Source organism: Phalaenopsis equestris, unplaced genomic scaffold, assembly GCF_001263595.1.
Source record: "Phalaenopsis equestris unplaced genomic scaffold, ASM126359v1 Scaffold202518, whole genome shotgun sequence".
Lineage (NCBI taxonomy): Eukaryota > Viridiplantae > Streptophyta > Magnoliopsida > Asparagales > Orchidaceae > Phalaenopsis > Phalaenopsis equestris.
In genome coordinates, this window is record NW_018222214.1 from 413,652 (window position 1) to 424,583 (window position 10,932).

The 10,932-nt window shown below is 33.7% G+C and overlaps 1 pseudogene; it reads left to right on the forward strand.

Annotated features, from left to right (window-relative positions):
* Positions 1 to 1,795: 1,795 nt before the first annotated feature.
* On the forward strand, positions 1,796 to 8,024 carry LOC110036098 (annotated as a pseudogene).
* The last annotated feature ends 2,908 nt before the right edge of the window (positions 8,025 to 10,932 follow it).

Genomic DNA, 10,932 nt, shown 5'->3' on the forward strand with positions numbered 1-10,932 from the left:
TATCATTTTAAGAAGAAAGATAAATAAAACTACTCAGAATCCATGGAGAAAACAAAACCACACTTTAGATTAAAAGAAGAAATCATTGTAAAACCAACAACAAGTCTCGATTAAAACCAAAAGTAGTCTAAAAAAAAAGATAAAAACCTATCTCAAGATCTCCACCAAACTCTTGAGGTTCCTTTGAATCTCTTCTTTTTTATAATCACTCAAAATAAAATAACAAAAAGGATAAAGTAAATAAAAAGCGATTCCTGAAAATCTCTCTGAACTAACTCCACAGAGAGGAACTTTCAAAACTTGCCAATATTTTCAGGATTCTTTTCTAAGTCATCTCTTCTTCACTTTATAGTTTTGCAAGAGGTTCCATGGGATCTCTTCAAAATGTGTCTTGATTCGATGTCTTTCATGATAATTTTCATCAATGGTGGTTACAACCACCTATTAAGCCAATGGTCGCCTCAGAAACCTCTTTGAAATTTGTGAAAACTGATTTTACTCATCTAGTAACTGCCACTGGCGCTTAAGCGCGGGGTCTCAGCACTTAGGCGCGGCCTACTCTATTTAACCGGCGCTTAAGAGCTGGATCTGGTGCTTAGGCGCCAAAACTCTTTTGCACAATTTTTCACCTTTTTGCTCCAAATTTGATCCTTTTTCACTCCTTTAAGCATTTTTTCCATTTTTACTTATATCTGCAAGAAAAAAACAAAAATACCTTCCACTAAAGCGCAATATCTGAAAAATAGGTATAAAAAATGTGTCTAAAAATACTATATATTTTAGGTGTGTTAATTACCTCTCATACTAAGTAGATCAAATAACCTAACAACCGTGGGATGATAGAAAGCCACGGGCATCTTAACTAGGTAATCCAAAATGAATGTAATAACCAATCAATTTAATCAAAACATATTTTGTGCCAACTTTATTTTTTGGGGTTGCTGAAAACAAGAGACAAATTTCACTTGAGATTTACGTTGCATGTTATTAGGGTGTGCTAACTCTATTTTATAGGAATGGACATTCAAAACTCAGAGCGAAAGAATGACCCCCAACCAACTATTGATAACAAAACAAAACTCGATAATTCAAAATTTTTAGGAGTCCACTTCCCTTAGGATAAGGCTTTGAATTTTTTTCCTTGAAAACGACATTTAAAAACTTCTAAGGATGAGTTACAACCTTAATTGGGAGTTTTCTTAAAAAATTTCCAGATGTAATTATTTGTATAGGATTTCCCTTATAGGAAGAAGCAAACCCCATAGTAGTTAAAATAACCTAAATCTCAGGTTGTGGGTTTGCTTTTGTTAGGTCTTCTTCGCAAATATGGCTCCGAGGTGTCTTTAACCAACGTGCTTCACAGCTATCTACACAATATCCACTTCACCAATTCACTTTACAAAAGTGAACCCCAGCGTTTCTTTTGTTTGTTCCCAGTGTTTCTTTTGTTTGTCATCATAATTGCATGCCTTAGCCCTTCGCTCTCTTCTCTCTTCAGATCACCTACACGATCAGAGAGAGAACTCTTCATAGAGAAAGGGCTATACAATGAGATACAAACTGGTGAATCCACGATAATGATACAATAACAGCAGAATGACGACAGCATGGTAGCAGTGTGACAAATTAATGTGTGTGTGTGTTTTGGCGTATAACAAAAAAAAACCAAATACGTAATGAAAATATTTGAGGCTCCGACAGAAAACCCTTCTCAAAACATCACCCTGCTTCCTCTCTTCACACTGCACTAAAACAATCACGGAGTTTCCTCCTCTCTCCTGAGTAGAAGCCAGCCATGGGAACTTCAGTCCAGGCGATGCCTCTCTGCAGCATGTACTGTGAGAATCCTCTTTGCTAATTTCTTTTAATAAATGGATTCAACTTTCTCTTGGATTGTTGATGGAATGACTTACTATTGAAATATAAACTTGATTTTAGTTGTTTAAATAAAGCCCAATAAGAGCCTAATTTATAGAAGCATGTCTCATCGAGAAGTTTATTTTAGAATGTATGGTAGGTATGGAATTATTGTGTGATGGGTATGGAATTATTGTGTGATAGGTATGTAATTATTGTATGGTAGGTATAGAATTATTGTTTGGTAGGTATGAAATTATTTGTAACCATTAGATTAGAATTGTAGTGGCACAATCCTAGCCATTAATTTAGGAGGTGCCACTAGTATAAATAGGGGTGGAGTCTTTTAGTTTATACCAAGCCAAGAAAAGGAGATAAATAGAAGTAAAGTTTCTTCGATAAATTTTTAACCTTTTACAAATCTTAAAAGCTTCTCCATTCCAACAAAGTGGTATCATATCCTAAAGGTTCCTTTAAAGAGCAATGGCAAATGGTGGCATGCTTTCCTTTCAAGTCTGATGCTTAAGGAAAGCATCTACGACAATTGGAGCTTCAAAACGAAGGCACTCCTTGGAGTGCATGATGTTTGGGAGGTTGTGGAGAAAGGCTAAGATGAGCCAAGCAACGAGTCCACTCTATCCAAAACTCAAAAGGATAGCTTAAGAGACTTGTGAAAGAGAGATAAGAAGGCTCTCTTCCACATCTATCAAGCTTTAGATGAAGATGGTTTTAAGAAGGTCTCAAGTACTACTTCAGCCAAGCTAGCATGGCAGAAGCTTGAGGTCTCCTATAAGGGAAAAGATAAGGTTAAAAAGGTATGAATTCAAACTTTAAGAAGCCAATTTGATGCTTTGCAAATGAAAGAAGCAGAGTTGGTCTTCGTTTACTTTTCTAAAGTCATTACCATTTCCAATCAACTAAAAAGAAATGGTGAGAAGTTAGAAGATGTGCCTATCATGGAAAAGATTCTTTGATTGTCAGATTCAAAATTTGATAGTACCACAACCATTATTGAAGAGACCAAGGATTTACAAGCCATGACAATAGAGCAACTTCTAGGTTAATTAAAAGCCAATGAAGAAAAGAAGAAGAAGAAGAATGAAGGGATTGTCAAAGAACTTCTCAAGATGGATCTTCAACCAACTTAGAAAGATGAAAGATTCAACAATATTAGAAGCAAACATGGAAGAGCTAGTGGACAAGGATGAGGTCATGCTAGCAAGCAAGGATGGGTTACCAACAATAACTATGAGAAAGGAGAAATATCTACAAGAGTATATGGTCGAGGGCACTCAAACTCGAGATATGATAAATCTCAAATTAAGTGTTATAATTGTAACAAATTTGGGCATTATGCAAAAGAATTTAGAGCACCTAAGAATAAAGTAAAAGAAAGAGTCAACTACATAGAAGAAAATAGAGAAGAAGATGGCACTCAACTGCTAGCATACAAGTACAATGAAAGAGGTGAAGATATGTACATGATACCTGGACACTGGTGCAAGCAACAATATGTGTGGGAGACAAAGCATGTTTGTAGAGCTTGACAAATCAGTAAGCGGCAATGTGTTTTTTGGAGATGAGTCCAAGATAGAGGTGAAAGGCAAAAGTAACATTCTCATCTGCCCAAAAAATGGGAAGCATCAATTTATTTTTAATGTTTACTTTATGTAGAATATAAAGAGAAACATCTTGAGTTTAGGGCAACTCTTGTAGAAAGGTTATGATGTTCACTTGAAATAAAATACTCTCTTCTTAAAAGATAATATTGGTAACTTATTTGCTAAGGTGATAATGTCTAAAAAAAAATGTTCTTGCTCAACATTCACAACGATATTTCTAAATGTTTGAAGACCTGCTATAAAGATGCTTCTTAACTAGCATCTTCAATTCGGGCATCTCAACTTCGGAGGACTCGAATTGATTTTAAAGAAAGAGATGGTGAGAGGATTTCCTTGCATCAACCACCCTCATCAATTATGTGAAGGATTTTTATTCGGAAAGCACTTTAGGAAAAGCTTTCCATGGGAGTCAAGTTCAAGAGACCAAAAGCCTTCTGAGCTCATACATACAGATGACTGCGGTCTAATAAAGCCAATCTCACTCAGTAAGAGGAACTATTTTTTTTTCTCTTCATAGATGATTTTCATGAAAATCATGTGTGTATTTCTTAAAACAAAAATCAAGGTTTTTGGAATATTTAAGAAGTTTAAGGCAGATGTAGAGAAAAAGAGTGGTAAGAGTGGTCTCAAGATCAACTCAAGATCAAAGTTATGTGATCTGATCTAGGAGGAGAATTTACTTCAAAAGAATTTCAAGAATTTTATGAAGCCAAAGGAAAATGTCGATTTCTAACTATTCCAAGATCCCCCCAACAAAATGGAGTAGCGGAAAGGAAGAATAGAACCATCCTTAACATGGCAATGATCATGTTAAAAAGTATGAGATTGCCAAAGAAGTCTTAGGCATAAGTAGTTGCATCTGTTGTTTATTTGGCTAACTGATCACCAACAAAAAGTGTGTTAGGAAAGACACCACAAGAAGCATGGAGTGGAAGGAAGCCCGACATCTCTCAGCTACGAGTTTTTGGATGCATAACTCACGTACACATATCCGAAGAGAAAATAAGTAAGCTGGATGACAAGCGCAAGAAGTTCATTTTCATTGGTTACGACACCAACTCGAAAGGCTACAAGCTATACAATCCAAACACAGGGAAGAAAATCATTAGTAGAGATGTCATATTCGATGAAGGTGGAGAATGGGACTAGGTACTACATGATGAGGACTAAATATTTTTCCCCTACATTCAAGAAGAAGACACAAAATAGCCAAGGATCGAGCAAGCAAGAGAAGAGCCTACTATTCCACAAACAATATTGACTATAACTACCCAAAGTGGCTCATCGTCTTCAACTTCAAGAGAAAATTCAAGTGAAAGAGTACCACGCTTCAAAAGATTACAAGATCTTTATGAGGTAACTAAGAATCAAGATAATCTTACTCTTTTTTGTCTCTTTGCCGACTGCGAGCTAATGGATTTCCAAGAAGCCATACAAAGCAAGAAGTGAAAAGATTCAATGGATGAAGAAATCAAGGCAATCAAGAAGAACGACACATGGGAGCTAGCTTCTTTTCATAAAGGGCATGAGGCAATTGATGTGTAGTGGGTGTACAAAGCTAAGAAGAATTCCAAAGAAGAAATTGAAAGATACAAGATAAGATTGGTGGCAAAAGACTACAGTCAAAGAGTAGGCATCGACTATGATGAGGTATTTGCCCCTGTTGCTTTTTGCCCTTGTTTCTCAATTAGAAACTGTTAGACTAATGATCTCTTTGGCAGCTCAAAATAAGTGGAGATTATATCAAATGGATGTAAACCCCGCCTTCTTGAATGAAATACTTAAAGAAAAAGTCTACATTTAATAGCCACCAGGATATGAAGTCAAAGGACTAGAAGCATGTCTCATCTTGAAACTTATTCTAGAATGTATGGTAGGTATGAAATTATAGTGTGGTAGGTATAGAATTATTGTATGGTAGGTATGGAATTATTTTGTGGTAGGTATGGAGCTATTTGTAACCATTAGATTAGAATTGTATTGACACAATCCTAGCTATTAATTTAGGAGGTGTCACTAGTATAAATAGAGGTGAAATTTTTGAGTTTGTATCAAGTCAAGAAACAGAGATAAATAGATGTGAAGCTTCTTTCATAAATTTTTAACCTTTCTCAACTCCTAAAAGCTTCTCCATTTCAAAACTTACTGTGATACAAACCTCTTACAACCCCTCTCTAGGGTATCCTCAAAAATTGATGTTGTATTATTATCTCATCCAGACATAGTCCACATTGGTGCTTTGTCATATGCCATAAAAAGCCTTGGATTTCTTGCTCCAATCTACGCTACTGAACCTGTATATGAGCTTGGTCTTTTGACCATTTTGATTACAATCTCTCCAGAAGGCTTGTTTCAGATTTTGACTTGTTCACTCTTGATGATATTGATGCTGCCTTCTAGAATGTTACCAGATTGACATACTCTCAGAATTATCATCTTTCTGATAAAGGAGAGGGGATGGTGATAGCTCCACATGTGGTTAGCCATCTTCTTGGGGGTACTGTTTGGAATATAACAAAAGATGAAGAGGATGTTGTATATGTTGTTGACTTTAATCATTACAAAGAATTGCACTTAAGTGGAACTGTTCTAGAATCTTTTGTACGCTAAGCTATTCTCATTACAGATGCATACAATGCACTGAATAATGAACTATACAAGCTTCAAAGGGATCAGGAATTCCATCAGGCAATACAAAAGGTTCTTCAAGAAAATGAAAACATATTTCTTCATGTTGGTACGACTGGAAGAGTTTTAGAGCTCCTTTTGATACTTGAACATTACTAGAGTCAGTAACATCTATCTTTCCCCATTTTTTTTCTATCAAATGTTGCTACAAGTACCATTGATTATGTCAAGAGTTTCCTAGAGTGAAAGAGTGATTCTATAGCAAAATCCTTTGAGAATACACGACACAATGCTTTTCTACTGAAGCATATAAAATATTATAATTAATAAGAGCGAGCTTGAAAACATACCAGATATTGCAAAGGTTGTTTTGGGATCCATGCCTAGTTTGGAGGTTAGGTTCTCTCATGATATATTTGTTGTTTGGGCCACAGAGGCAAGGCATGCAATATTTTTTTACCAAAAGAGGCCAGTTTGGAACTCTAGCTTGAATGCTTCAAGTTGATCCACTTCAAAAGTAGTGAAATTCACCATGAGTAAGAGGATTCCTTTCATTGGAGATGAGTTGAAAGCATATGAAGAAGAGCAAGAAAGAATTAAAAAGGAAGCTGCTCTGAAATCTAATGTCAACAAGGAATTAAGGGCATCCCAGGGATCTAATGCTAAAGTTGGGGATGCAATGGTTTTTTATGCATCTTCCTCTCACATTTCTTCAGATGTTACTGCCCTCACGTGTTGGTGGATTTTAGGATATCTTCATAGATGGATTTGTTCCTCTAGCAACTTTTGTTGCTCCAATGTTCCCTTTTTTTTAGCATTCGGCTAAATGGGATGATTATGGCAAAAGTTATAAATCCTAATGATTATATAATCAAGGAAGAAGATATGAATGTGGCATCAGCTCAAGGAGGCTATCTAGATAATAAACTTGATGAAGGATCTGCTCATCTGCTACTAGATACCACTCCTTCGAAAGTTGTTTCAAATGAATTGATTGTACACGTGAAATGCTTATTAGTTTACATGGGCTTTGAAGGTCGGTCTGACGGGCATTCCATTAAATCTATCCTTGCACATGTAGCTCCACTGAAGCTTGTTCTTCTTCATGGCTCGGAAGAAGCTACAGAACACCTGAAATAGCATTGCTCAAAGCACGTCTGTTCCCATGTATATGCTCCACAAATTGAAGAAACGATTGACGTTACTTCTTCTTTGTGTGCTTACAAGGTGCAACTCTCCGAGAGGCTAATGTGTAATGCTCTCTTCAAAAAGCTTGGTGACTATGACATATCCTGGATTGATGCGGAAGTAGGGAAGACCAATGACATGCTTACCTTATTTCCTGTATCATCGACCCCTCCTAGCCACAAATTTGTTCTTGTGGGAGATCTCAAATTGGCATATTTCAAGCAGTTCCTTGCCAGCAAAAGCATCCAGGTAGAATTTGCAGGAGGTGCCTTAAGTTGCGGCGAGTAGGTAACACTACGGAAGATCAGTGATTCAACTCAGAAGGGCGGCACTGGTGCCCAGCATGTGCTCATCGAACACCCTTCAACCGGAGAAAAATTTGCATACATAGGACGTAAGCAGCGTTGCGTACATAATTGAGGTTATATTCATATTATATCTGCATTATAGCCGCGGTATAACACCTGTAACCTCGATGTAACCTCCATATAACCTACCTGAAATCTACATGAACTTACAAATAACTTTCGCGCTTCTGTTTTCACATATTTGTATGTTACAAGGAAGTTATATGGGAGTTATAGGAGATATAATGTGAATATAATGCCGATATAACGCGAATATAATTTTCCTTATGTACGCAGCACTACATACGCAACTTTTTTCCCTTTAACTGAAGAATACTACCAGATAAGAGAAATTCTTTATTCTCAGTTTTACTTGCTCTAGATCGCAAGCACTTGAAAAGTAGACTTTTTGCCCTAAAATTTCTTGTTTTTTAATGATCACCTTCCACTGTATATTAAATCAGAAACAAATATTTAAGCTAAAATATTACATTTTAATGCCAATTTTGTTACAGAACTTGATAGTTTATTTTGTTCTTTGATGTTTCATATATATATATATATATATATATATCCTTTCCAAAATTCTCATAAAAAATTATATATATATATATATATCAATTAATCTTATTAAAAAAATTAGAGAATTTTTGAAATATTAATCATTTGCTTTAAGATCATCCGAAGAGTCGGATTGGGATGCATGTTCTGAAAAGTTAGTTTGTAGGATAATTTTGCGATCGCGTTCTCATCTTCATTTGTGAGTTCTATTACATTCTATTGAACTTTGATATTATTTTTCTTTCCTTCGCCTTTCCTATTTCTCCTTTTTTTGTCTTTAGGAATTTGAGACGTGCATTTGGGCATCTTCATTTAATTTTCTAACATTTTTAACAAAAGCATTTTCTCTTGCATAACTTCTCCACGCCTATCTTATAATCACAAATATACAAATGTCTCAATGCAGCAAAATAAATCTTTTGTACATGTAAATACATACGAAAAAACATCATAAAGAAAATATGATGAATTTTGAAATTATCCAATGATTTTCTTATTTAAAATACTAATTTATTTTCATTTTAGCTTTATATACTACTATAATCATAATTACTCATGAATGCTGATAATCTTTTTTTTTTTTTTTTTTTTTATGATTGGTGAATTGGGCCCGTCTAAGAAACTAAATTATTTTTATCAAAAAAAGTCGCAAGGTGAATACTAGAATAAGGAAAAAGTAACTAATTAATGTACCATGATGAGATGGATCTTGAATTCTAAATTGCTAAACTAGATATTTAACCTAAGCTCTAATGATAGTTGAGAAGTGGTTATGACCCCAAAAAAGAATGCTGATTTGAGAAAGTAAAAAATTTTAGTTAGGCTTGTTTAAAAATTATTTTTAAATAAAATAAGTTTTTTTAAATTCAATTTCAGTCTATCATGAAGTAACTGTGAAAATAAAGATATGCAAATAGAATAGCGAGAAAGTATCACAATTATATAAGTAAAAAAAAAAACAAAATAGAATAAGAAGTGCAGACACAAATGATTAAGTTGTTCAACCAAAAACCCAAGTCTACGTCCACACCTAGCCAACCCATAAGCCAATCAATCACTATATCATAATGTTTTAGCAATATAATATCATACTCTCCAATATTGAGCAATTAAAACACCAAATAATAATGCTAGAGTATACTCTCCTTCACGAGATGAGTAGTGTCCCAAAATAAAATACAACAATGTACTCTCCTATAAGAGGTGAGTACTACCACAAACTAAGTTTTTTAAAAAAAAAAACTAAGCAATTGTCTTAAGAAAAGAAAAATATAAATCTATACAACCAAAAATTCATTATATTTTACTTATGAATTTTCAACGAAAGTTATTTTATATTTACAACAAGCATTTATCCCACTAAGTCCAGTGTGTTCAGCTACATGAATCATTTTTCTTCGTTGTGCCATACTTTGATTTATTTTTAAAAAATTATGTTCATTCTTATACAACATGTACCAGTCTTTTTAGATCTAAATCTACCTTTCTTAACATAATTCCAATCTAAACATCTACTCTACTAATAAGGTCATCAAACGGTCAACTTTTAATATAAACAATCCATCTAAGGCGAATCTCTCTAATCTTGTTTGCCATTGGAGCTAATCCCAACCCTTTCACGGATATATTAGTTTCACATTTTATCTCTAAGTTTCAAGACACTCATCCACCTCAGCATTCTCATCTTAGCAACACTTAATTTTATGCTTCTCTGCAGGGGTAAGTACCATCTTATAAAATTTTCTTTTTTAAGTCTATGTGGTACTTTTTTACCATAGAATAGGCTAGATGCATTCCTCCACTTCAACCATCCAACTTGAATTATGATAATAACATCCCCATCTATATAATAACATCCCCATCTATTATATCACCATCACTTCGAACAACATACCCAAGATAGCAAAGATATTCACTCAGTTTAATGACTTGATCATATTTTATTACAACTTTGCTAATAGATCTATTACTAATAAAATTGATTCCTTGTAATCAATTTTAGAACTACTAAAAAAAGAGCCTTTAAACCATAAAGTTGACCAACTTATTCCTAAACTTTCTCTCTCTATTCACAAGAAGGATATCATCAGCGAAAAGCATAATCCAGGGTACATCCTTTTGTAAATGCCCACTAAGGTCATCCAAAACATCATAAAATAATTGCCCCCACAAACACATACAATCACTTATTGCAAGACATAAGTAGGATGTTTTGAATGAAATCAAACACTATTGATATTGAAAATATATTTCAACAAGTTTAGTTTCTTAAATGAAATATGTTTACATCATATGCATTATAATATTCAATTATGAATATACCAATCAAAATAGTAAATATGTAACTAATTATGGCAAAAATAATTTCAATGAAATTAATTCTTAGTTTCAAAAAAAAATTGCATTAAATTAATTTTTTTTAAGAAAAAACAAAATTCTCATTAAAATATATGCAATTTGATATTTAATAATCAAGATGATGGAGCTAACAAATTATTTAAATTATTTTTAAAAAAATTAAATTTTGAATCTTAAAGAATAATTTCAACAAAAAAAATACAATATGCAATGATACAATGATAAGATTAAACTTAAGGAATAAAATGATTGGTTTACTAATTTTTAAAATAAGTTTTCGATGAAAAAAAATATTATTCTTTCAACAATTTAAGTTAATTTTAAACACATACAATTTTCACAAACAAATTTAAAATAATTATAACCAAATG